Raw genomic sequence first — 24,628 nt, 5'->3', positions numbered from 1 at the left:
TCCTCCAACTTGTAGGATGTTTAACAGTATCCCTGACCTCTGCCCACTAGAGGCCAGTGGCACCTCCCTCCCCCAGTTACAACAACCAAAAATTTCTGCAGCCATTGCCAGATGTCCCGTGGGGGGCAAAATCATCTCCGTCTTCCCTCAGTGCTCAGTGTGATAAGAGCCTGAGCTGAGTTCTAATGGAAGAATGGTGATAAAAGGATGAAAACAAGTGAAATCTCAAGTAAAGGAAAAGAAGAAAATTATCAATAATTAATATGTATTAAGCATCTACTATATCCTAGGCACCACTGGGTGCTATGCTATGGTCATTTAACATAAATAACAATAAGAATTTATTGAACACCTCTTTTATGGGAGAGATTGGAGCTACAGAAATGAGTAAAATACTTGCTGCCTTTAAAGGCTTTGTTGTTCAATAAAGAGACAAATGGGCAATAAATTGTAGTTCCAAGTGAAAATAGAAATATGTACAAGGTACTGACTGAGAAGATAATTTTATTTGGGGGAGTCACAGAGTCCTGGGATGTCTGAGCTGTGGTTGAAGGATGAGTAGCAGTGTTGCCCCTTGGAGTGGGTTTTGCAGATGAGGTAATAAATTGCCTAAGGCAATGTATTTGCCCATGGCCTTTTAGTGGCTGAATTGAAGACCAAGCAGGTGGCAAAGCTCTCTCCAGACTGTCACTGCCGTCCAGGGAATAAAAGGCCCAGACCATAATTAAAGCTGGGGTGATTGCATAGGGCAATTATACATTTTCCCTGAGGCTTGGATAGAGCGATTCGCACCTGGCAAATCCCAGCGCCATGCAATTTTAGTGACAGTTTATACACTTCACATATTGTTGTAAATCATTATCCAGGCAAGGAAGATCAAGAGTCGCATATCTAACTCCCACCAGGTATCAGACTGCCTGCCAAGTTACATTGACGACACATTGTTGATTTTGAAAAAATCAAATAAGAGGTACACTTGCATCCTCTGCTTAACAATTTCTTTATTAACCAGCAGTAGGTGTGGTGTAATGGAACCTAGAAACAGATGGGACCATATGGCTTGATTTGTGGAGTGGCAATATATTGCTTAATCTCTTACATAGCAGTATTTGCTATGTAAGACAAATAGTTATTCAGTGGCAGTTTACATAATATATATTAACAGTAGGGTGCTCTTTGGACTTCCATAATTATTTATATTTTAAATATTTTACATTGGAAAAGTAAATAGTATGCATCAAAGAAAATTACTAATGAGTTTCTTAAGCTTTATCACGTGTGCCCTGTAATTCTGCTTTTTCTTCACTGGCTTCTGTTCCATTAGCAACAGTAATGTTCAGACTTGCTGATGTGGCTGCCTGGTTATTTAATTTGACTAAAAGTGATGTGTGATAATTGTGTTTATTTAAGATTTTGTTCAGAATGTTTTTAAAAAGGTCACTATGTTACTTTTGCATTATATATAGTATGACTGTAAAATTAACTTATCTAGAAGAATTACTTGTATACACTAAAAGTTTTGGAGACTTTTGAGATTAGATGCAAAAGCTATTTTCTCTCTCAGTTCAAAGAAAACAATTCATTGTTATTCATTCCATTTCATCTTACCTGATATTTTATTTTTGAAAAAAATGTTTAATGTGATAGTTACTGATTTTTAGTTTTGGTACATTTGAAATACTAAAGACTGACTTGCACACAATAGCTGCTGCTGTTTGCTCACTCTGCCATTGAAGCCTGGAAATGGCCCCTCCAGGCCGGGCGTGGTGGCTGACGACTGTAATCCCAGCACTTTGGGAGGCCGAGGCAGGTGGTTCACGAGGTCAGGAGTTCAAGACCAGCCTGACCAATGTGGTGAAACCCTGTCTCTACAAAAAATACAAAAATTTGCCTGGTGTGGTGGCGCGTGCCCGTAATCCCAGCTATGCAGGAGCCTGAGGCAGGAGAATGTCTTGAATCCGGGAGGAGGAGGTTGCAGTGAGCTAAGATGGCGTCACTGCACTCCAGCCTGGGTGATAGAGCAAGACTCTGTCTCAAAAAAAAAAAACCAAAAGAAAAAAAAAGAAAGAGCCCCTCGGCACTAGAGCCCAAGGTCTAGGCCTCCCCTCCTCCCTGCCATGTAAACTCCTCTTTGACAGAAATTACTTAGCCATGGTATTTTCTTCCACGCTTCTTATACTCCCATCCTCACGCTTATCTCAGCTGTGGATGACTTTATCTTTTCAGGAGCCCACTCATTCATTTAGCAAACATCAAACACATAATATGTGTCAGGCTCTATTCTAGGTGCTAGGGTACAGTGGTGAACAAAATGGACAAACGTCCATATCCTAATTGAGGCCATATTGTGCTAGGGAAAGAAACAATAAATAATTTTTAAAAAGTAAAATACAACACAACATTGAAAAAAAGAACAAGGCTGGGTGCGGTGGCTCACGCCTGTAATCCCAACACTTTGGGAGGCCGAGATGAGCGGATCACGAGGTCAGGAGTTCGAGACCAGCCTGGCCAACATGGTGAAACCCAGTCTCTACTAAAAATACAAAAAAAAATTAGATGGGCGTGGTGGCGGGCACCTATAGTCTCAGCTACTTGGGAGGCTGAGGCAGGAGAATCGCTTGAACCCGGGAGGCAGAGGTTGCTGTGAGCTGAGATCGCGCCACTGCACTCCAGCCTGGGTGACACAGTAAGACTCCATCTCAAAAAAAAAAAGAAGAACAAAGTTGAAGGACTCGCATTTCCTAATTTTAAAACTTAACTACAAATATACAGTAATCAAAATAGTGTGGTATTGATGTAAGAATAGACATAGAGATCAATGGAATAGAATTGAAAAGTCCGGAAATAAACCCGAACATGTGTGGCCAATTGATTTTTGACAAGGATTTCAAGACCATTCAATGGAAAACAGTCCAGTTCTTTATTCAGTGGAGAACAATCTCTTCAACAAATGGTGCTGGGGCAACTACACAGCCACATGCAAAATAATAAAGTTAGATCCCTACCTCACACTAGATATAAAAGTTGACTGAAAATGATCAATAACCCAAACATAACAGCTAAAACCATAAACTTTTAGAAGAAAACATTGGTAAATATTTATAACCTTGAATTTGGCAATAGATTCTTAGGATACCAGAAACATGAATAACAAGACAAAAAGATTTCATCAAAATTAAAAACTTGCATGCATCACATGACATAATGAAAATAAAAAGACAACATACAGAAAAGGAAAGAATATTTGCAAATCATGTATCTCAGGGTCTATATATCCACAATATGTAAGGAACTTTTAACAATGCAACAACAAAAATACAACCCAATTTTAAAGTGGGCAAGGGACTTGAAATAGATACTTTTCCAAAGAAGACATACAAATGGACAGCAAATTTGCTCAGTATCATGAGGCATTAGAGAAATGCAAATCAAAACCACAGTGGACCGGGCACAGTGGCTCATGCCTGTAATCCCAGCACTTTGGGAGGCCGAGGCAGGGAGATCATTTGAGGCTAGGAGTTCAAGACCAGCCTGGCCAACATGGCAAAACCTCGTCTGTACTAAAAATACAAAAATTAGCGGAGCATGGTGGCACGTGCCTGTAGTCTCAGCTACTTGGGAGGCTGAGGCAGGAGAATCACTTGAACCTGGGAGGCGGAGGTTGCAGTGAGCTGAGATTGCACCATTGCACTCCAGCCTGGGTGACAGAGCAAGACTCTGTCTCAAAAAAAAAAAAAAAAAAAGGCCCAAAAAACAAAAAAGAAGCCAAACCCACAGTGATATATCACTACATATCTACTAAGATGCTATAAAAAAAACAGAAACAGTGAAAAATAAGTGTCAGTGAGGATGTAGAGAAATTGGAATTTTCATACATTTCTGATGGGAATGTGAAGTGGTTCAGATGATGTGGAAAATAGTGTGGCAGTCTCTCAAAAAGTTAAACGTAAAATTACTGTATGACCCAGCAATTCCACTCCTAGGTATATGCTCGAAAGAACTGAAAACAGCTACTCAAACAGATACTTTTGCACAAATGTTTATAGCAGCACTATTCACAATAACCTGAAGGTGGAATATGGACTATATCTATCAATTGTTTATACACACACAGACAAACACACACATATATGATTCATCACACATAGTTTATGGTTTCATTTATGTGAACAATTCAGAATAGGTAAATCTATAAAGACAGAATGCAGATTGGTGGTTGCCAGGGTCGATGGGGAGGGAAGAATAGGAAAAAACTGCTGAATGTGTATAGGGTTCTATTTTGGAGTGATCAAAATGTTTTGGAACTAGGTAAAGGTGTTGGTTACATAACAGTGATTGTGAACATATTAAACGCCACTGAATTGTTCATTTTAAAATGGGTGATTTTATGTTAGGTGCATTTCACTTTAATAATTTTTTTAAAATAAGTAAAATAATTTACATTTGTGTGTGTGTGTGTGTGTGTGTGTGTGTGTGTGTGTGTGTAGTCATAATGACAGTTTTAGTGGTAAGTCCTTTCGGGAAAAATAAATCAGGAAAGGTTGATAGTAAGGTAGGGGTGGTGGGGGTTTGCAGTTTAAAATAAGATAGTCGGCCAGGCGGGTGGCTCATGCCTGTAATCCCAGCGCTTTGAGAAGCTGAGGTGGGTGGATCACGAGGTCAGGAGTTCAAGACCAGCCTGACCAACATGGTGAAACCCCATCTGTACTAAAAATACAAAAATTAGCTGGGTGTGGTGGCATGCACCTGTAATCCCAGCTACTCAGGAGGCTGAGGCAGGAGAATCGCTTGAACCTGGGAGGTGGAGGTTGCAGTGAGCCGAGATCACGCCACGGCACTCCAGCCTGGATGACAGAGTAAGACTCCGTCTCACAAAATAAAAATAAAAATAAAATAAGATAGGGAAGGCTTCACTAAGATATTTGAGTAAAGTCCCAAAGCAGATGAGGGCAGCAGCCATGTGTATACTAACACGAAGAATGTTGGAAAAACAGTAAGTGCTTTGAAATAGTTGCATACTTGGTATGTTTGAGGGAAAGTAAGGAGGCATTTGTGGCAGGAGTAGAGAGAGCAAGGGGGAGAGTAGAAGGAAAAGAAGGCAGGAAGGTAACGGATTCGTGCTCAAGCAGGATCATTCTAATATGCCACCAGTACTGAGAAGTAGTGGTGTAGGACCTTGCAGGCCATTGTAAGGCTTCTGGCTTTTACTTAGAGTGAATCAAACCTTTGGAGAGATTGGAGCAGGGAAAGATTGTGACCCGACTTATGTTTTAATTGGGCCAACATGGCTGTGGTGTTATGAATAGAGGGACTAGTGTAAAGCAGGGAGACTATAGAAGGCTACTTTAATAATTCAATGAAATGTTCTGCTTCTGCTTTTCACATACTACACAATCTCATCCAAACTAGTTTCCTTTTCCCCTCATATGCTGATAAATTTAGGATTCCATCCTTCAGTTCAGCCTCTCCTTTGAGCTCCGGACCCTGAACCCACCTACCAACTGAATTCCATTTTGATATTGTGCTTCCCCCAACTCTCTATCCAGCTCACTACCTCAGACTCAGTAAATCCAAGATGGATGTCTTTGCATCTGTGTTACCCCCAACTTCATTTAGTTCCTCTTGAATTTGTCATTTTCATGAATGGCATGCTCAGGTGCCCAAGAAATCTGGACTCTTCCTACTTTATTGATTCCTAGTCAATAGTCAAGATTTTTGCGATATTCTACATACTTTTTCATGTAAATTTTAAAATCACCCTATCAACATATACAAAAAAGTACTGCTAGGAATTTGGTCAAAATGGCATGGAATCTGTAGATTGATTTGGGGAAAACTGAAATCCTAACATTATTGATTTTGCACATCCATGAACATGGTATATTTCTTCATTTAATTTCTTTCTGCAGTGTTTTGCAGCTATCATTTTCGAGTTCTCCCTCCACCGCCCCACCTTTTTTTGGTTAAATTTATTTCTAAGTGTTTTATGGTTTTTGAGCTATTGTAAATGTTTTCACTTTTTAATTTTCCATTTGTTTTCTGCTGGTAAATAGGAATGTAATTGTTTTTGTACATTTATCTTGTATCCTGCAATTGCTAAATTCACTAATTAGTTTCAACAGTTTTTTCAATTTTTTTTTGGTAGATTTCTTTAGGATTTCCTTACTTTGTTCTTTCTGTTGCCTGTGAATACAGAAAATTTTTCATTTCTAATCCTTATGCTTGTATTTGGTTTTGTTTGTTTGCTTTATCGCACTGGCTAGGACATCCATACAATCATGAATAGCAGTGGTGAGAGTAGATTTCTGTACTTTGTTTCTAGTCTTAGGAGAAGTATTCAGTATTTCACCACTAATTATTATGTTAGCTATAGGTTGTAGTTACCCTGTACAGATTGTGGAAGTTTCCTTCTATTTCTAGTTTGGTGAGAATTAATAATTTTTTAAAACTCATGAATGGGTATTGAATAGTGTCAAATGTTTTTTTCTGCATCTATTAACATGATAGTATGGCATTTCTCCTTTATTTTGTTAGTATGGTGAAACATGCTAATTTATTTTCAAATTTAATACCAGTTTTGCATTTCTGTGATAAACTTCATTTGGTCAAAATGTGTGTTAGTCCTTTCTATACTGCTGGGTGTGATTTGCTAATATTTTGTTAAGGATGTGTACATCTGTTTTTCTGAATACTATTTGTGTTTTCTTTTTTCTTCTAATATAAGATTTTTGCATCAGGGTTATGCTAGCCTCATAAAATTATTTGGGAACTGTTTGCTCCTTTGTATTCTTAAGAGTAGGTGTATAATTTCTTCTTTAAATGTTTGATAGAGCTCTCCAGTGAAATCATGTGGGCCTGGTGATTTTTCCTGGGAAAGTTTTAAATTGTGAATTCAGTTTCTTTAATATATTTAAAGCAGTTCAAATTTTCATCTTTCTGTGTAGACCAACTATGTTACCTACCCCTAATAAGGGTAACCCACACCCTTATTAAGACATAGGACATTTCAGCCGGGTGCAGTGGCTCACTCCTGTAATCCCAGCACTTTGGGAGGCCAAGGCGGGCGGATCACGAGGTCAGGAGGTTGAGACCATCCTGGCTAACACGGTGAAACCCTGTCTCTACTAAAAATACAACAAAAATTAGCTGGGTGTGGTGGCGGGTGCCTGTAGTCCTAGCTACTCGGGAGGCTGAGGCAGGAGGATGGCGTGAACCTGGGAGGCGGAGCTTGCAGTGAGCCAAGATCGCACCACTGCACTCCAGCCTGGGCAACAGAGCGAGACTCTGTCTCAAAAAAAAAAAAAAAAAAAAAGACACAGGACATTTCTGTTACCTTGGAATGTTTCCACTAATGAACTTTGGGTAAATAGCTCCTTGTAAGTCATGAACTGCATGAATTGAGCAATTATAACTGAAAATGCAAATGCATTATACCTTTTTTACCCAATCAAGTAAGAGTTTTCTTTCATTAGCAGTTTTCAAAAAAAAATAGGAATTTTTCTACATTTTGTTTTTATGAAAAGCAGGTTATCAAATTCTGCATTATTATTTTTTATTTAGGAAGATGTTAACTTTCTAATTTCCTCTGAAGATATCCCACATTTTGTCAGTTGATGCCAGTTTTCAAATAGACAGTCATGAATATATTGTAGATTTCATGTACTGTGGGAGAGTCTCTTGTATAGCAGGTTGAGCTTAAGCAGAAAGGGCTTTGCCACAGTATGGAACACTATGAAGCAGTTACCAAGAATGAAGTAGATTTATGTCCTGGTAACAGAAAATATCCTCAAGCAAGTTGCAGAATGCTTGAATCTCTTTAAAAATTCAAACTAATGCTATATTTTTTGTAAGGACTTTAATATGTAAAGATATGCAGAGTTAAATATCTATAAATAAGTCCAAGCTAATTTTAGTAGTCACACCAAAGAGTGCATAAGGATTTGGGAACTGTGGGTGATGGTCAGATGAGATTTAACCTGATTATAGAAGTTTGAATTTTCATGATAATAGCAGATTACCATAGAACTTATGTAATTAGAACTGTGAAGGGCTGTGGCAGATTTACTGATGACTAGAGGGAAAATGCCTCCAGATTTTGTTTTTTGTTTTTGTTTCAGCAGTTACTTTGAAGCTGTTGAAAACCAGCTCATAAAATCTACACATAGAGTGCTCTAAATCTGTTTTTTTTTCAAATTATGGCATAAGAAAGTATTGCAAGTAAAGTTCAAATGCAACTTAGAATTCAAATAAAAGTTGGATATTACTCTTGCTACCTCAAAACTTTAAAAACATTAAGTACTTAATAACATGAAAATGCTTGGAGTATACCATTCATTGAAATAGGCAGAATATAAGATATATTTATAAGTGAATTATTTAAAAATGTTTATTTAGAAAAAAGAAATACACAAAAATGTTAGTAGTGATTGGTTTCTCTGGGTGGATAAACAGTGGTTATTTGAGCCTTCTTTTTAAGGAACTTTTCCATATTTTTCTATTTTTTTGGCTTGTTTTTCATTCACACAAATTTCCGAGAAGGGAAGAGAAGAAAGAAAATTCTTAGCATTTACAAGCATGCTACAGGGAATTCTGGTGCTTTTTAACAGGAGAATGGTAGGATCAGATATGCATTTTAGAAGTCTGGCAATTTGTAGAAGAGATTTGGGAGGTCTGGAGGGAGATCAAGAAGATGGAGAGGAAGAGTTGTGTTTGAAGGACGTTTAATAAATAAAAAATCGGCCGGGTCTGGTGTCTCGCACCTGTAAGCCCAACACTTTGGGAAGCTGAGGTGGGTGGATTGCTTGAGCCAAGGAGTTCGAAACCAGCCTAGGAAACATAAAGAGACCTTGTCTCTACAATAAATCCAAAAATTAGCTGGGCATGGTGGCGTGTGCCTATAGTCCTAGCTACTCGGGAGGCTGAGGTGGGAGGATTGCTTGAGCCCGGGAGGCAGAGGTTGCAGTGAGCCGAGATCGTGCCACTGCACTTCAGCCTGGGCAAAAGAGTGAGACCCTGTCTCTAAATAAATAAATAAATAAATAAATAAATACTCAACAGGATTGGCAACAGGGTGGGTGGGAGTAGAATGAAAGAATAAGGGAGAGGTTAATTTTCCGCCTTTTACATTTGTCATTTTAAAACTAAGTCTTTTCAAATCTATTTTGTAACTGCACATTACTTCTGATTTAGGTAACATAAATAGGAAACTGCAGTTCTTCTCTTTCTGTGACAATAACTTAAGTCTCTGCTTAGGTGGAAATCCCAATTTCAGGCTGACTTGGAAAATACTATTTATTTCAAGTAGATTAATATCTGAATATAAAAACTATGATGCAAATCCTTCTAATGTCTTCAACCTGAGTAACTTCACTGGGTAACAGTCCCTAGGCCAACTTAAAAAAAAAAGCACTGAATTTCCTATGCCTAGGATTCAAAACTTCATCTGTGTGCAGCCATTAGCAAAGCAATTTCTCTCCAAATATTGAAATTCACATTGAACACATCTTTCTCTGAAATTCTGCTTAATTTCTATTTAACAATTACCCAAATCTAAAAGATCTTGTGATTATTGAGCAGAATCAGGATTTATGCTATATCAGTGGTTCTCTACGAGGGTGACAGGAGATATTTGACAATGTCTGGAGACATTTTTGGTTGTCATCACAATTTGATGGGAATGTGTGCTACTGGCATCTATAGGTAGAGGCCAAGGGTGCTGCTAAACACCCTGTAACGCACAGGACAGCCCCTCCACACAAATCTAGCCTCAGATGTCAGTAGTTGAGAAACCTATGCTAGTTGAGGTTGAGAAACCTATGCTAGATCTTTAGATCGATACAGAGATGCAAGTGAGCTCATGTTTTAGTAAGAGACTAAGGGGTTTCCTCTTAGTCATGTCTAAGAGGATAGGTATATCCACATCACAGGGTTGTTTACAGTTAAGGAAATCATTGGTACATATGGGTATAGAAATTTGGGACTCATTAGAAAAGGGGTGACCTGGGAACACTGAGGAAGATGTAGCTTTGAGGATTTAGGGTTGATGGAGTGGTGGAGGAATCTAACTGGTTAATCTAACCTAAAGCTGACAGGTGCTGGCTGGAACTGACTGCCGGAGATTGAGGTGAGTGCTAAGTAAACAGGCAGTTTGGAGCCCCTCACTACCAAACAATTCGGGAAAACTGATAGCCCTCCTTGCCATGGAAGTGAAGGAGAGTGTGACATAAGGGAATTTGTCATAAATCATGGCCAAGTAGTGTTCTTGGGGTGTGAGATGTTTCTACAAGGGCTGGTTCACTGCTGTCTTTTTCATGGCATCATTTGCATTTCTCAGTGAGATGTCACTTGGGGGCTAAAGGAACCACAGGCTCCAGGGGAGGTGGGGTTCTCCACTGGGACCTCAATCAGCATGATGCCACACAGGATAAGTGACATATGATAAGTACAAAGCATCGGGCAGGGGATCAGGAGGACTCCATGGAGGTGACTGGACCTAAAAGAGGGGAGAGGAAGAGGTCAGGAAGCAGAAAGACAGGAATGAAGATACGGAGCCAGGAAAGAGTTTCTAGTATATAACGAATAATTTCATTCTTTGGCTACTCATTAATTGTTCCATGTGTTAGTTTTGTAACTTTATGAGTTGTTGTATTAGTCTGTTCTCACACTGCTGATAAAGGCATACCAGAGACTGAGTAATTCATAAAGAAAAAGAGGCTTATTGGACTCGTAGTTCTGCATGGCTGAAGAGGCCTCACAATCATGGTGGAAGGCAAAATGCATGTCTTTCATGGCGGCAGACAAGAGAGAATGAGAGCCAGGCGAAAGAGGAAACCCCTTAGAAAACCGTCAGATCTCATGAGACTTATTCACTACCAAGAGAACAGCATGGGGGAAACTGCCCTCATGATTCAATTATCTCTCACCAGGTCCCTCTCACAACATGTGGGAATTATGGGAGCTCCAATTCAAGATGAGATTTGGGTGGGGATGCAGCCAAACCATATCAAACCATAGTGGTTGCCCAATAAATACTGTTCTTAACCTTCTTATTCATTGTTCCAACACTATTCTAGTTATGGATTAAAATTCTTATTTTTTCTTAATCTTTGAACTTTTGTTGAACTTATATCTGATAAGAAATATTGTTAACAGCAGGGACCATGTTATATAAAATTGTCTAGGATTTTGTTTTAAATTAAAATATTTTATTTTGTAATATTTGATACATTCGAAAGAATATGTAGCACACTTATAAAAATTATGGAATATTATAATAATATAACACATAATATAATAGGACAGTATAACATACTAATGCCACATCTTCTTGTTGGGCTACTCCCCTGCCTTCTGCTCAGAAGCATTAATTTCTGAATTCTGTGTTTTTATTGTCTTGATTTTTAAAATGAAATTTAATCACATATGTATCTTTATATATATATAAAACTCCCCTTTCACAGAATATATACAATAGTTTCTTTAGGGAAGTGGCTTTCAATTTTTTAAAAAAAACTATGATCCAGTTGGACATATACACAAATACCTCTATTCATGTCTTCAAAAACTTCAAGAAGTAGAATTTTTCCCTACTATCAACAATGACTGATAAAATCTAGTCCATTTTTTAAAGTGCTGGTTGAGATCCAATGAATTGGTTTCATTAATCATTTCTACTTGATGTTTAGAAACTAGCCTAGGTTATATACTTTGTTGTGGAATTGCTATGTCTTATACAAATTTCAACTTTACAAGATAATGGCAAATTATTTCCACAGTTCTTGAACCAACTATTTCTATAAATTCTTATTATTCACATTCTTATCAACACTTGCCAATCCAGACCAAATTTAAGTTTTCTACAAGAAGTCTATTAAATTAGTAAATTATATGAAGATATTTTAATGATTTTTACTTATATTCTAATTTTATAACTAAACATTTCTGGCCCAAAAAAGTGCCAGTGTTTCTAGAAGACTGGAGAATGCTGAGTTGTCCTTTATTCTGATTGAGATTTTGCATAGAATGTCTTCACATTTTCTTTTCTTAAAAGTACTTCTTGCTTGTTATTGTCTTTGCTTTGCTGCTCAAGATTACAGCTATTGATCTATCTCAGTTGTGGCTTTGTGCTGGATTATTTTAAAGTTAAGCATCACTGATAAGTTATCTACTTAGTAAAACTTAAACCTACTGAGAAAACAGCTCGGTCGTTCCTGATGTAGTCCGATCCATTTCACTCTCAGAAGACTGGAATGTTTATGGACAGTTGGTGATGTCAACTTTAAAGGACAAATGATGGTTAAATTTATACAAGCAGATGGTTTAGCGAAAAATTTTGGTTGAGTTTGTCAAAATGTGGTTTTTAATATCTGAAGCGACACAGGAAGAACTTAGTGTAGTTAGTTTGTGGGCTTTGCCATAATTTTTAAGGTTGAGAATGTCTTTACTGATATTTTCTTTGCACTTGGCTAGGGTGGTGCTTTGATAGGCTGGTGTATCCTCTTTTGGCTTTTGCTGTGTTTCATGACTCCTTAGCACATAAAAATCTACTTGTTCATCTACATTCAGTGAGTAAATCGACATAGGAAGAATTTTTGCTCTGCACGATGACCAACTTCATTATTCATGGGATATGTATCCTCCGTGACTTTGTAAGGTTCTTTCCTTAATCTGTCTGACCTGAGTGGCTCCAGTTTAAGTTTTCAAGTCAGTGGTAGAATGAAGCCTAGTCACCCATTAATACCATTTTATGTATATTTCAACAATACTACCATCGTCATTGACAAAAATATTTCAACGTGGTCTTGTACTCTGTCATTTTCTGTGTGTTTTTCTGGCTTGAGAAGGTACAGAGCTCATTAGAATGGATGAGCTCACCCTTACTCCAGGACAAATTCAGTTTTTGGTTTTGTTTTGTTTTTAATTTCTGAAATTCTTTCCCAACCTTAAGAATCTAAACTGCAAATCTAAAGAAGTGCTTGTTTGTGTGGTGGGACTGTAGCATTTAACAGATGCCAGATGGAAGGAGCAGATGAATGATTGTGCAGCAGGAATAAGGCCTAATTGTTGTCATTTCCTCAGTTACACCATAACTGCATTTTCAGACTTCCACCTGGAGAAAAATATAGCAAGTTGGATTAGCTCGAGCTTATGCCCTAGGGTCCATCCAGCTCTGACCTAGGGAACCGGGAAGCTGTCCTGTGGGTGCCAGTTACAGATTCTGGGGCTTACCAGGCCGGGTGTAATGAAGAAAATACATTACTTCTGGCCTGGCCCAGAGTTTTAGACTCTCTACAATGAAATCACTCTGTTGCCACCTACGTTTAAATAAAAACAATATAAAACAAAGCAACACATCTCCCCCTTCACCTAGTAAACCATTTAGTAAGGCCAGAAATAGCACCTCCCCAATATTTTATTACATGTTTAAGACTCTGAATATTTGAAGCAGGCTAATGGCATCATGACTTAGAGTTCTTATTCCTTAGGCAATGGAGATTTTGAATCTGGGAAAGTATAGCTCATGCCACAGCACCCAGTGCATGACAGAGTCTCAGTAAATACTTGTTGACTGAATCAAAGAATGAGTGAAAGTGTTGAGAAGTATGTCGGGATAGCTTCTGCAAGGAGGTTTTAAAGGGCTTTTTAGAAATAATCTCTACTCCTAAGCACAAGGAAAGATAGTAACATGTTTTTAGTAGGACTAGGCAAAATGGCCATTCATTCTTCTTAGGATTTGTATTTCTCAGAGGACCAAAGTGGGAAGGAGGAAAAGCGAAAGGTCATTTGTTGGGTTTACCACCATGAACTACAGGCTGGAGTGAAGTTAATACATTTTCTAATAAGCCCCATAAAAGTGGCTTGTGAGTTAGCATATGAGAGATTCTGAATGAAAAATAGGGAACGTTTTGAAGAACATGCTCTGTAGTCTGTGTGGTGTGTCTGTGATGCACTGTTCCTGCTCTGCCACCAGCTCACATTCCTCCTGTTTTGGCTGAACTGCATTGATTTTGAGAGATGGGGTCATGGGGGTGTGGAGAGGGGAGAGTGGGGGGTGAGAGAAAGGGAGAGAGGGTACGAGTGCATACATGTGTGGTTGGAGGGGAGCTCATTTCTCTGGTTCCCAAACAGGCATCCGAGTTTAAAAAGGGCATCCAAACTCTCCTGAGGTGACTTTACAACAATGAGAAGAAAGTTGAATGTGCCTAGTTACCTGCAAAACCAATTTTAAACAACTACTTTAAACAAAGAGAAATATCTCTTCCAAATTCAAGCTGAGCTGTTCCACCTGGGTATTCTCTGATATTTAGAAAAATACAATTTATCTGTTTTCTGAAGGACATGCTGGGAACATTGAAAAAAACTGGTTCATTGACTACATCAGTAAAATACTACTTGCTGCATTTTTTACCAAAAAGCTGGAACAGTTGTATAATTCTTAAAGTTTTAAGGATGCTTGGTGTTTTGATGGGCAAAGAGTTATAAAGCGTCCTCAAAACTAATTTGATTTGTTTTACAGTTTGCTTAACAGTGATATTCTTCAGTGCCCTTCCAGAACATGTAGATGAAAAGATAAGCACAATGCATTTTAAAAGTTAGAGTTATATTTTGGAAGTAGAAATGTAAATTGAGATCTCTTAATTTTACTAAAGGGTATAGATTTTTTCTGACCAAAAAATTAAATATGCCTTTAGAAAACAAAAAAGAAAGAAAAAAAATTAGATATGCCTTTCGAAGTAAAATTAGCAGTTACACAGCAAGAGCTTGATGTAAATGTTTATTGAATAAAAGGATATTTATTCCTGAAAAAGCTGTCTGTGAATCAGATTTTTGTAAATTGAATCATATTTTTACATGTATTATTACTTATTTCATAAGACAAATACTCTTTCCTAAGTTTATATTTTTGATATACTTAGATTTTCATGGGTCAGAATTGCTGGAGTAAGGACACCTTTTGATGTTGCATAAGATCTGGGGTATTCTTTTTGAGGTTGCCGAAGTATAAGAGGTTTGGTTCTTTTTAAGGGCAATCATTATTTACCAGATGATAAACAATTCAATAAAAATAGATTTCTAAGGATCTACATTTTGTAATTGATAATCATTCATGCTAAAATAGTTGGCCTTGATTCTGTTCTCCTTGAGAATGTGGGATGTTTTATAAACACATTAAGAGTTACAAATAGAGTAGGGCAGGAAGAAATGATTTCATTGTCAGTAATGTAATGATATAATTTTGTGTATACATAAAATTTCAATCAAAGCAGTCTAATAAAAATAAAAAAGCCTGTTAGAGGGAGATCTATATTAAGAATTGTCTTTAAGTAACATGGGCTGCTTTGTTCTATGAGTTAAAGGCCCATTTTGCTTCTGTTTTCTCATTTGTCTGCTGAGTTCTTGCGATTTAAGTAGAGTTTTAGGACAAGTAGGAGCTCGTGATGAATGGATTGTCCCTGTTAGAAAGGTGGTCACTACCTGCTGTCTAACTGGAAAGTGCAAGACTTATCTTGAGCATGAAAGAAACATGGAGCCACATTTTAAAGTAAATAGCACACAACTTTCTGATGAATACAGGAAACCCAGTGTTCCTGTGGTCTTAACAAGAGCTGGACCAGAATATGTGGGCACCCCAGAGACACTAATCATATTATACTGCTTCAAAGCATTTTGAGGAAGGGTGGGAAAAAATGAATCTTTGCTAATAAAACGTTTATTCAGGAATAAATTCAATTATGATATTTCTTCTGAAGCAGAATCAGTGTTTGGAAAGACAGTGGGCAACCTGTTTCCCACTCTTCTGCAGTCCTCTTCTCAATTTCCTATTGTGATTTTTCTGACTTGGGAGGCATTTTTCAGTTGATATAAAATGCAAACTGAAATGTCTTCCACCCTTCTTCTCCTCTGGCCATGTTCCCTTTCCAAAGGCAACAAATGTGGTCAGTTTCATGTGCGTCCTCTCTGGCACATGAAAGTGTTTTCCCTTCCTCTCTAAGCTATTATATTAAAAGGGTTCAAAGGACAATCAAGTTAATCACATCCTTTAGTAAAGCACACAAACACTCTGTATTCCCATTTGAGAATGTCTCCCCACTTCCTCACTTCCAGGTGCCAAGTGTCATGCACATCACAAAACATATTTAGGAGTGTTGTTTTTTCCCACTTGAGAGCACCGCCTACTTTCATCATAACGTGATCAGTGTATGATTTGGGAGTTGACTGCAGTGATATTTTTGCATCTGTTATACATAAGTGCCCAAATACTTGCCTGGCTCTTCTGCCTCTTTATCCAGCTCTGGTCACCTTCTGTATCATAAAGGTGAAAAGAGCCCAGCAGTAAGCTGTATTAGTCCATTCTCACACTGCTATAAAGAAACAGCCTGAGACTGGGTACTTTATAAACAAAAGAGGTTTAATTGACTTCCAGTTTCACATAGCTGGGGAGCCTCGAAAGGGAAATTTACAATCATCGCAGAAGGTGAAGGGGAAGCAAGGCACATGTTACATGGCAGCAGGAGGGAAAGAGAGAAGGGGGAAGCGCGAGACACTTACCAAACAACCAGATCTCATGAGAACTCATTATCACGAGAACAGCAAGAGGGGAATCTTCCCCCATGATCTAATCACCTCCCACCAGATCCCTCCCTCGACAAGTGGGGACTACAGTTCAAGATGAGATTTGGGCGGGGACGCAGAGCCAAACCATAACCGTAACCAACTCTGGTTGCAGGCTGAACACCCTGAAACAGCAGTGCTCATTTATTCTGAGAGTGGAGCTCCTTTTTCTGAAACTCCTCAGAGTGGGACCCTTGCAGTGACTTTGTTGTCAGCCCTTCTGGCAGACGGGCCCCTGTTGGAGATTGCCTTTTGTTTTCTATGCAGAACACACCTCTGCTTCCCCACACTGTGGCTACTTCCTACCTTTTCCTTGCTCCTCAAATCTGTCACCCCTCCTGCTGCCTGTCTCACTAACTTCTCTGCAACCTTGGAGTTTTCAGAGGGAACACCCTCATCATCCTGTGACCAGATAGACAAACCTGCCTGTATCTGCTCCCGTTTACTCCTCTTCCCTTCTGTTGTCCCACTTCTATCTTTTGCCACATGCATCTCTCCTTTTTATGGATAATCAGCAAAATGAGTAAGAGTCTCTCTAGAAGCCTCATCTTTAAACAAAACACACCACACTGACCTTACCTTCCTAGTAACTACCACCTCTGCCAGGTCTCCCAGCTCTCTCATGTGTCCTTCTACATTGTTTTCTACTTGCTCCCCCATCTGATCTGTTCTCCATATAAGCAGCTAGGATGATCACTTAAAAATGATCAAGTCGGCCAGGCGCAATGGCTCACACCTGTAATCCCAGCACTTTGGGAGGCCGAAGCGAGCGGACCACCTGAGGTCAGGAGTTCGAGACCAGCCTAGCTAACTTGACGAAACCCCATCTCTACTAAAAATACAAAAATTATCTGGGTGTGGTGGTGTACACCTGTAATCCCAGCTACTCAGGACACTGAGGCAGCAGCATCACTTGAACCCAGGAAGTGGAGGTTGCAATGAGCTGAGATCGCGCCACTGCACTCCAGCTTGGGAGACAGAGGAAGACTCCATCTCAAAAAAACAAAAAAAAAAGATCTAGTCAGATCATTTAACTTCTTTGCTTTTCAAACCCATTCAAACTGGACATGGTGGCTCATGCCTATAATCCCAGCACTTTGAGAGGCTGAGGCAGGAAGATCACTTGAGTCCAGGAGTTCAAGACCAGCCTGGACCTCATCTCTACAAAAAAAAAAACAAAACAACAACAACAAAAAACCCATTCAAAGGCTCCCCTTTGCACTTTAGATAAAACCCATTTTCCATATGCTGCTTTCCAGCTCCAGCAGGACACTCGTGTCTTCTCTTGCCTCACTTCCAGCCACTCACACCCTTGCCCACTCTTCCTTGGCCACAGTTTTTCCTCCAGTTGCCCAAATGCATGGAATTCTCTCCACCCCTGTGCCACCCTCTTGGCATCTTTCTCTGGAGGTCTCACTCTACAGCCCCTGGAGTGGCCGCACTTTCTCGTCCTCTTGATCTCATTGTCACCTCCTCAAGGGGTCTTCACCAGAAGTCGAAGCAGGTCCCTGGCCCCACAATCATGTTTGTTCCTGCATAAGATTTCATGGCTTGTTAATATTTACATGTTTCATATCCAGACAGTTTCTAAGCCCTGTAAGGGCAAGGGCCATGTCTGCTTTGCTCCCCACTGGGCAGGGCCTGGCACATGATAGGCATTCATATCAGGGCCATTTGCTGAGGTATGTGAATGAGTGAATGGAGGCTGACATGCAGCTCAGCTCGGGTTTGTCCTTTCCTTTAGGAGACAGAGCCAACCTCTCTGTTGTGCTTCATGCCCCTTTAGAGCCACAACGTTTTGGAGATTGAGGAGATCTTGGAGGGCTTCTCTCTCACATATCCGCCATTTGGGCTCCATCTCCCATCCTCCTGCATTTCAGTACAGCTCAGGCCCAGCCTTGGATTCAGGGGGTCTTTTGCTGTCCGTCTCGCCTTGTCAGGGGACGCACCCATGTGGCTTTCCTCCCATGTCCTTTGGGAGCGGGATTATGGTGCAGTGGTTTAGGATGTATGGAGCCAAACTGCAGGGGTCTGAATCCTGGCTTACTAGTGGTGTGACCTTTACAAGATACTTAATCTCTGTGTTCCTTGGTTTCCTCACATGTCAAGTGGGGTTAATGAGCACATGCAGCTGTGACAGTGATTCGGTGAGTAAATGTACTTAAGGCACTTATCATGAAGATAGTCAATATGCGTTGGCCATCTGCCTCTCTCCCCTCTACGTTCTTCTCATGATCTCCATGCACTGTAATCCTTCCAGGCTCTTCCCAGTACCCGCATAGTGAGAATAGTCAGCTACTCTCTACAGTCCCTTTAGCTTAGTCCCCTTCTCACTCTTACTTTCTCCTTTTCCCCCTTTTTCTAATTCAGTGTTGTTGTTGTTTTTTTAACCTTTTGGGGGTCACCGGCTCTTTTGAGAATTTAAAGAAGAATACCTATGGACTGTTGCCTTAGAAAAACTCAGTATTTGTGCAATCACCCAAAATGAGCATACAATTCAAATGTCCACAGATGCCTTGGAATCTCTCTACAGCCCCCTAGATAGAGCTCCCCTGTCTCTGTTGTCTTCTTTGGTGCTGTGGACCAAAGGTATTCCACCCAGAAAACTAGAACTGACCCTTCATGGATATTTAGGAAACCTCAGAATACAGCTAGAAAAGTCTCCTTCCAGAAGGTGAAATTATGATACCATTTCTATGTGTATCCAACCGCATGGTACTAAACGGGTATATGCATAAAGTGATTATGTCTTATAATACAGCTTATGATTGCTACTCATTTGGGACATATGGGAATGCCAGGCTACTTTAAGTGAGGACAAATTTGAATTAAATATACGTGTGTGTGTGTGTGTGTGTGTGTGTGTGTGTGTGTGTATGTTTTAAGCCCAGTTTCTTCTCAAGTTGTACGGTAATAAGACATGATATATGTGTGCCAATGGTGATAATAACAGCCAGCTGTTTTCTAGATAGAAGTCCTTTTGGACATAGTTTTATACTTGTGTGTAAAGTATAAATAAGTTATTATAAAGTAAAATAAGCATTTATTATGGCTGTATTAATTACCAGTATACAAAAAGTGCTGCAGAAATAGTCTAGATAACAGTATGTTTCTTGGAGGGGGTTAAATGTTCCTTCAGCAAATGTGTTCACTTTGTAAATTGGTTAGTAAACTGTTTTATAGATACCAAGGTATACTTAATGCTGGTCATGGATTAGAGGGTCAAAATTGATAAGTTTGAAAAATTAAAAGACAAAAACAAATAAGTAAATCATGATGTTTTATCGGGGTGATTGTTTCTGGACTAGGCCCTCGCAGAACAAACAAGTGCTCCCTGACCCCCTGGGCTGAGCGCATTGTGCACCCTGGTAGGTGATGGAGGCCTTGGCCACATTGACCCAAAAGCAGTGCCCGTGAAGGATTGCTCAAAGGTTCCATGTGCCCAGGGCTTAGGAATGCTCCATCTCAAACGGTGTTTTTAAAATTGTATTTTCTTCAGGATTAAAATCACCAACTGAACCTTCCAAGGAGACCAACTGAGTGGAAATCATCTTCAGTAACTGCTAATGGGAGCTGGATTTAAAACCGTCAACTTAAAGTAAAAAAGCTTATGTCTCCTGTACTGTTACCCAGCTGGGTAAATTGTTTTTTAGTGTGGAATTATGTACACTTAAATCATGGTGTATGCATGTGGTCAGCGCTGCTTTTCTTTTAAGTGGGCTTGTTTATTTAAGAGACTCGAAAATGAGAAGTTGTTTTCTTACTCAGTTGGGGTTTATTGTAAAACTCAATGCCAGAAAAAGAAAAAAGTACTGTTTTTATGCTGCAAGTGTGTGAAGTGTGTCCTTTCCAAAGAAAGGACAGTCATGGTGTTTTTTCTCTCTGCCCAAAGAAGGAAAGCTGTAAGGGCCAGCAGGAGGCTTTGTGGGGGATCTGGGCTTATGAACGCTAATCACGCACTGACCAATGGTTTCAAACACAGGAACGCCCAGTATATGTTTTTATTTTTATTCCTTTGCAGTAATTAATACTAAAATGAAACAAGTAGCTGGAGAGCAAAGTGGGAATTGGTTCATGTTGGTAGATGATATTTGTTATTAACAGGGTCAGTTTGATAGCCGTGTCAGAGTTGTTGTTTTGCCCTGCTCTGTGCTATGAAGTGTCATGAGTGAAGGTCGCGCTCAGACTGCTACAGGTAGTCCCAATAGCATCAAAACAGCTGAGCAAGTCTTGAGATCCCATGTGACACATCCAGCCAACAGCCATGGAGTCCTGGACCCATCGCTCAGAAACACCCTTCCCTGGAGACTGAGCCTTGTCTTGATCTGCAAATGAGGAGGGGGTGAAGTCCAGAGAGACAGCATGACGTGCCTAAGAGCACACAGTTGATCTGTGACAGGGATACACGATTTTCTTACAAAAGTGAGACTATACCACACCAAAAAATCTTAGAAAATTATCCTAATCCACCACAGTTTATATTTTTATTTTTTGTTATTTTTATTATTTTTTGAGACAGGGTCTCCCTCTGTTGCCCAGGCTGGAGTGCAGTGGCACAATCATGACTCACTGCAACTTCCGATTCACAGGCTCAAGCCGTCCTCCTGCCTCAGCCTTTCAAGAAGCTGGGACTACATGTACCCGCCACCACGCCCAATTAACTTTTGTATTTTTTGTAGAGATGGTGTTTCACCATGTTGTCCAGGCTGGTCTCAAATTCCTGAGCTCAAGCCATCTGCCCGCCAAAGCCTCCCAAAGTGCTGGGATTACAGGCGAGAGCCACTGTGCCTGGCCAGTTTATTTATTTATTTTTAACTGTGATTTAAATCCTTTTAAGTGCAGCCCAGTTATCCTCTCAGGAATCTTTCCAGACTTTCCGCCCCCTCAGGTTGGGCTCACTTATTGTTTGTTTCATTCTTCTTTGCACTTTTTGGAAATGTAGTAACTGAGAGAAATATTAATCGCCCCTCCTGTTTTTGCAACCAGTTTTTTTTTCAGTGAATGCTCTGAGGGTGCTCTGTTTTGTTATGGTGAACCTGGGCCGTGGAGTTATCAGGAGATGAGTGTAGGTTAGAGCTTAGAGTCTGTGGGCATTTCAGTTCTCTGACAATGGAAAGCTGTTCGGAGCCAGGTTGACACAACTGAACAAACTTGCACTGTTAATGTCAGGGCGATGACCACCTGGAGACAAACAGGGAGGCCCTTTGTTCTACTAGTGGCTAAAACATTATAGGAATGAGAATGAATAACCTTTATGAACCCTAAAGTGCACTGCCTGGACAAATAGAAACAACCTAGACAAGGAAATGAGGTCTCTGCCATCCAGGCCGTAGTGTAGTGGTGCAGTCATAGCTCACTGCAGAGTCAAACCCCTGGGCTCAAGTGATCCTCCCACCTCAGCCTCCTGAGTAGCTGGAACCCAGGCTGTAAGCCACCACACCTGGCATGATTCATTTTTTACAATTAATTTTTCTATTAAAAATATGCCAAGCATACAAACAAGCATAGAAAATAATATTTGGAACATCTGTATACCCACCAGTCAGCCTAATTAAAATCTTTTCGATCTATTTCTAGCCTACCTGGAGGCCACTGTTATGAATTGGGTGTTTATCACTCTTGAAGTTCTGAGTTTAACTCTTTGGGGCCTCCCTCAATGCAAGGGCCTATGTTTAATGGGACAGGAGCGGTATCTTGCAGCAGTAAAATCACAGTTTTGGAACTGTCGTGAGACCACTGTAATGATTTGAAATGTGTCAGTGAGATCGGTCTGCAGAGACCCGAGATGTTTCAGACCCTAGATTCATGACTAGTTGGGAATTCCCCAAGGGATGAGAAAGTGTGGTGGCCACTGAAGGTCACTCATCAAGGGAAACCTCAGACAGACAGTTTGAAGAAAAATGTATAGTTTAGGAGTAGTGCTTTTCAAACTTTTTTATTGTAACCCAACTTAACAAGTAAATTTTCCATTGTAACCCTGGACACATACACCACACACACATACACACACACACACACACAACACATACCTGTGAATGAAAATTTTTCATGAAATGATTATTATTATACTTATTTTTTGTCAGCTGCTCTGCAATAAAGTCTGTTTTGTTTTGTTGTTTGTGCAAAAGCTGTTTTGTTCCAATGAATTGATTTCACATGCCATTGGTAAATAGAAACCCACAGTTTAAAAAAACGAACCAAACAAAACCTGGTTTAGGGAACTGTTGTATGTGGAGCAAAAGTTTCTAAAAGGTGTATTTGGTTTAACTCTGCTGAGTGTTTTTATAAAAAGCTTTTCTGTATGACTGACCTCAGCTTAAAGATCTATACCACAACTTACTAATAATGAATTCCATGTAAAACTAAGCAGAATTCACAACTCTTTTGGGGTTCAGGTTATTCTATCATGAGACTTCTCCTTAAAGCTTCTAACCCTCTTCAGCCATTGCTTTAAGGCAGCCTGACTAGATTAAGTAAACAGAACTTGAACACAATGACTTAACTATACTTTATAAATTCATGATTGTTAAGCCACAGAATCAACCTTTCCAAATAAAACTGAGTGTAAGTCAAACTGCCAAGCGAAAAGAGCAGCTATGGAGCTCTCAACTCTCCCTTTTGTCATAGTTTATCTCTGTACAATGCCAGATAAAGCCCAGATGAGGAATAAAGTGATGTGACTATTGCTTTATACTTATTAAATCTCATCCGTTATTGTGGGACCATGCTGCCATCCTCCTCACCTGAGGTGCCCGATAATGGTCACCCTAGCGGGGGGTTATAAGGCACCTTTGTTCGAAAGAAGTTTATAGAATTGGACTCAGAAAGGTACAGCTTGCCCTCCAGGGAAGCAAAGGAGAAAATTATATTTAATGCATATTAAACAAACAATTGTTGGAGATTATAAGCTACATCGATTCCAAGATCCCAAAATACTTGAGTCAGCTTACTCCAAAATGTTACCAGCCAGCCACTTTAAACATTAATGAGGTAGCTGGTTTCTAAAATCTGGAAGGAGGAGGAGGTTTTGTTTAAGCCAACTATTTCACAGAAGAGGAAATACAGTTCTACCTCAGGAAATTTAAATGAGACTGCTGAATAACCTGGAAAGAACATCTCCTGTGGATGACAGGGCAAAGAAGAATTAAGCTGATTTTAGGCCAAATAACAAATGTGACAGCTGTGCTTTTTTGTGTATGTATTGGTGTGTGATAGTGTATAATTTCTGGAAAAGCAGTTCTCATGCATTTGGGTCTTGAAAATTTCCACTTTTAAAAATTATTGAGAACTCCAAAGAACTCTTGCTTCTGTAGGCTGTATCTATCAATTTTTACCATTTTAAAAATTGAAACTAAGAAATTTAAAAAATATTGATTGATTCATTAAAAAACTGTATTAACATAAAATATTTTTATTTAAAACATTGTTTTCAAAAAAGTTATTGAGAAGAGTATTATTGTTTTATATTACTGCAAATCTATTTAATACTTGGCTTAATAAATGGCACCTAGATTGTCATCTGTTTCTCCATATACTCTATTGTGTTATGTTGTTTTGGTTGAAGTATGTGAAGCGAAGTTAGTTCACACAAATAAGTAATTGGAAAAGAGAGAACCTCATAGTCCCCTTAAAAGGATCTCAGGGACTCCCAGGGATCCTTGGGGCACACTTTGAGAGCCACTGTCCTGAAAAGTAGTTTGGAAGACTATGTTAAGAATGGCTGTCCAGGAGTGGTGAGATTATTCACGATTCTTTTTTTCTTTTCTTTTCATTAGTATTTATTTTCTACAAGAAGATGGATTGCTTGTGCAAACTAAAAATGAGAAAGAAAGAACATACTCATGTTGAGGGCGGATTATGGAGGCCCTGGAAAAACCCAGGCAGAGGAGTTTACACTTGGGAGACCAAGGAGCCACTGTCATTTCTTAAATGGGAAAATGATAAGAGCTGTGTTTGGGAGTAAGTGAATTCGAATTGAAAGAGAGAAAGAGAGATGCTACTTCAGAGAAGTGGTGTG

The 24,628-nt window shown here is 39.5% G+C and overlaps 1 protein-coding gene across 6 annotated transcripts in view; it reads left to right on the top strand.

Annotated features, from left to right (window-relative positions):
- SMAD9 (SMAD family member 9) overlaps nt 1-24,628 on the top strand; it is a 75,170-nt gene that overhangs the window by 15,094 nt on the left and 35,448 nt on the right. For 3 of the 6 annotated variants that reach the window (XM_016925195.4, XM_009426883.5, XM_009426880.5), the window contains exon 1: nt 1-24,628. This exon is cut by the window's left edge. The exons of 2 other annotated variants lie outside the window; for them this stretch is intronic. The gene's annotated coding sequence lies outside the window, so the exon portion shown is untranslated. One more of the 6 variants, XM_009426881.5, reaches the window with a different exon arrangement.

The sequence above is a fragment of the Pan troglodytes genome, chromosome 14 (genome assembly GCF_028858775.2).
Source record: "Pan troglodytes isolate AG18354 chromosome 14, NHGRI_mPanTro3-v2.0_pri, whole genome shotgun sequence".
Taxonomy (NCBI): Eukaryota; Metazoa; Chordata; class Mammalia; order Primates; family Hominidae; genus Pan; species Pan troglodytes.
Note: the sequence above shows the minus strand (reverse complement) of the source record. Positions and strands in the feature narration are given on the sequence as shown.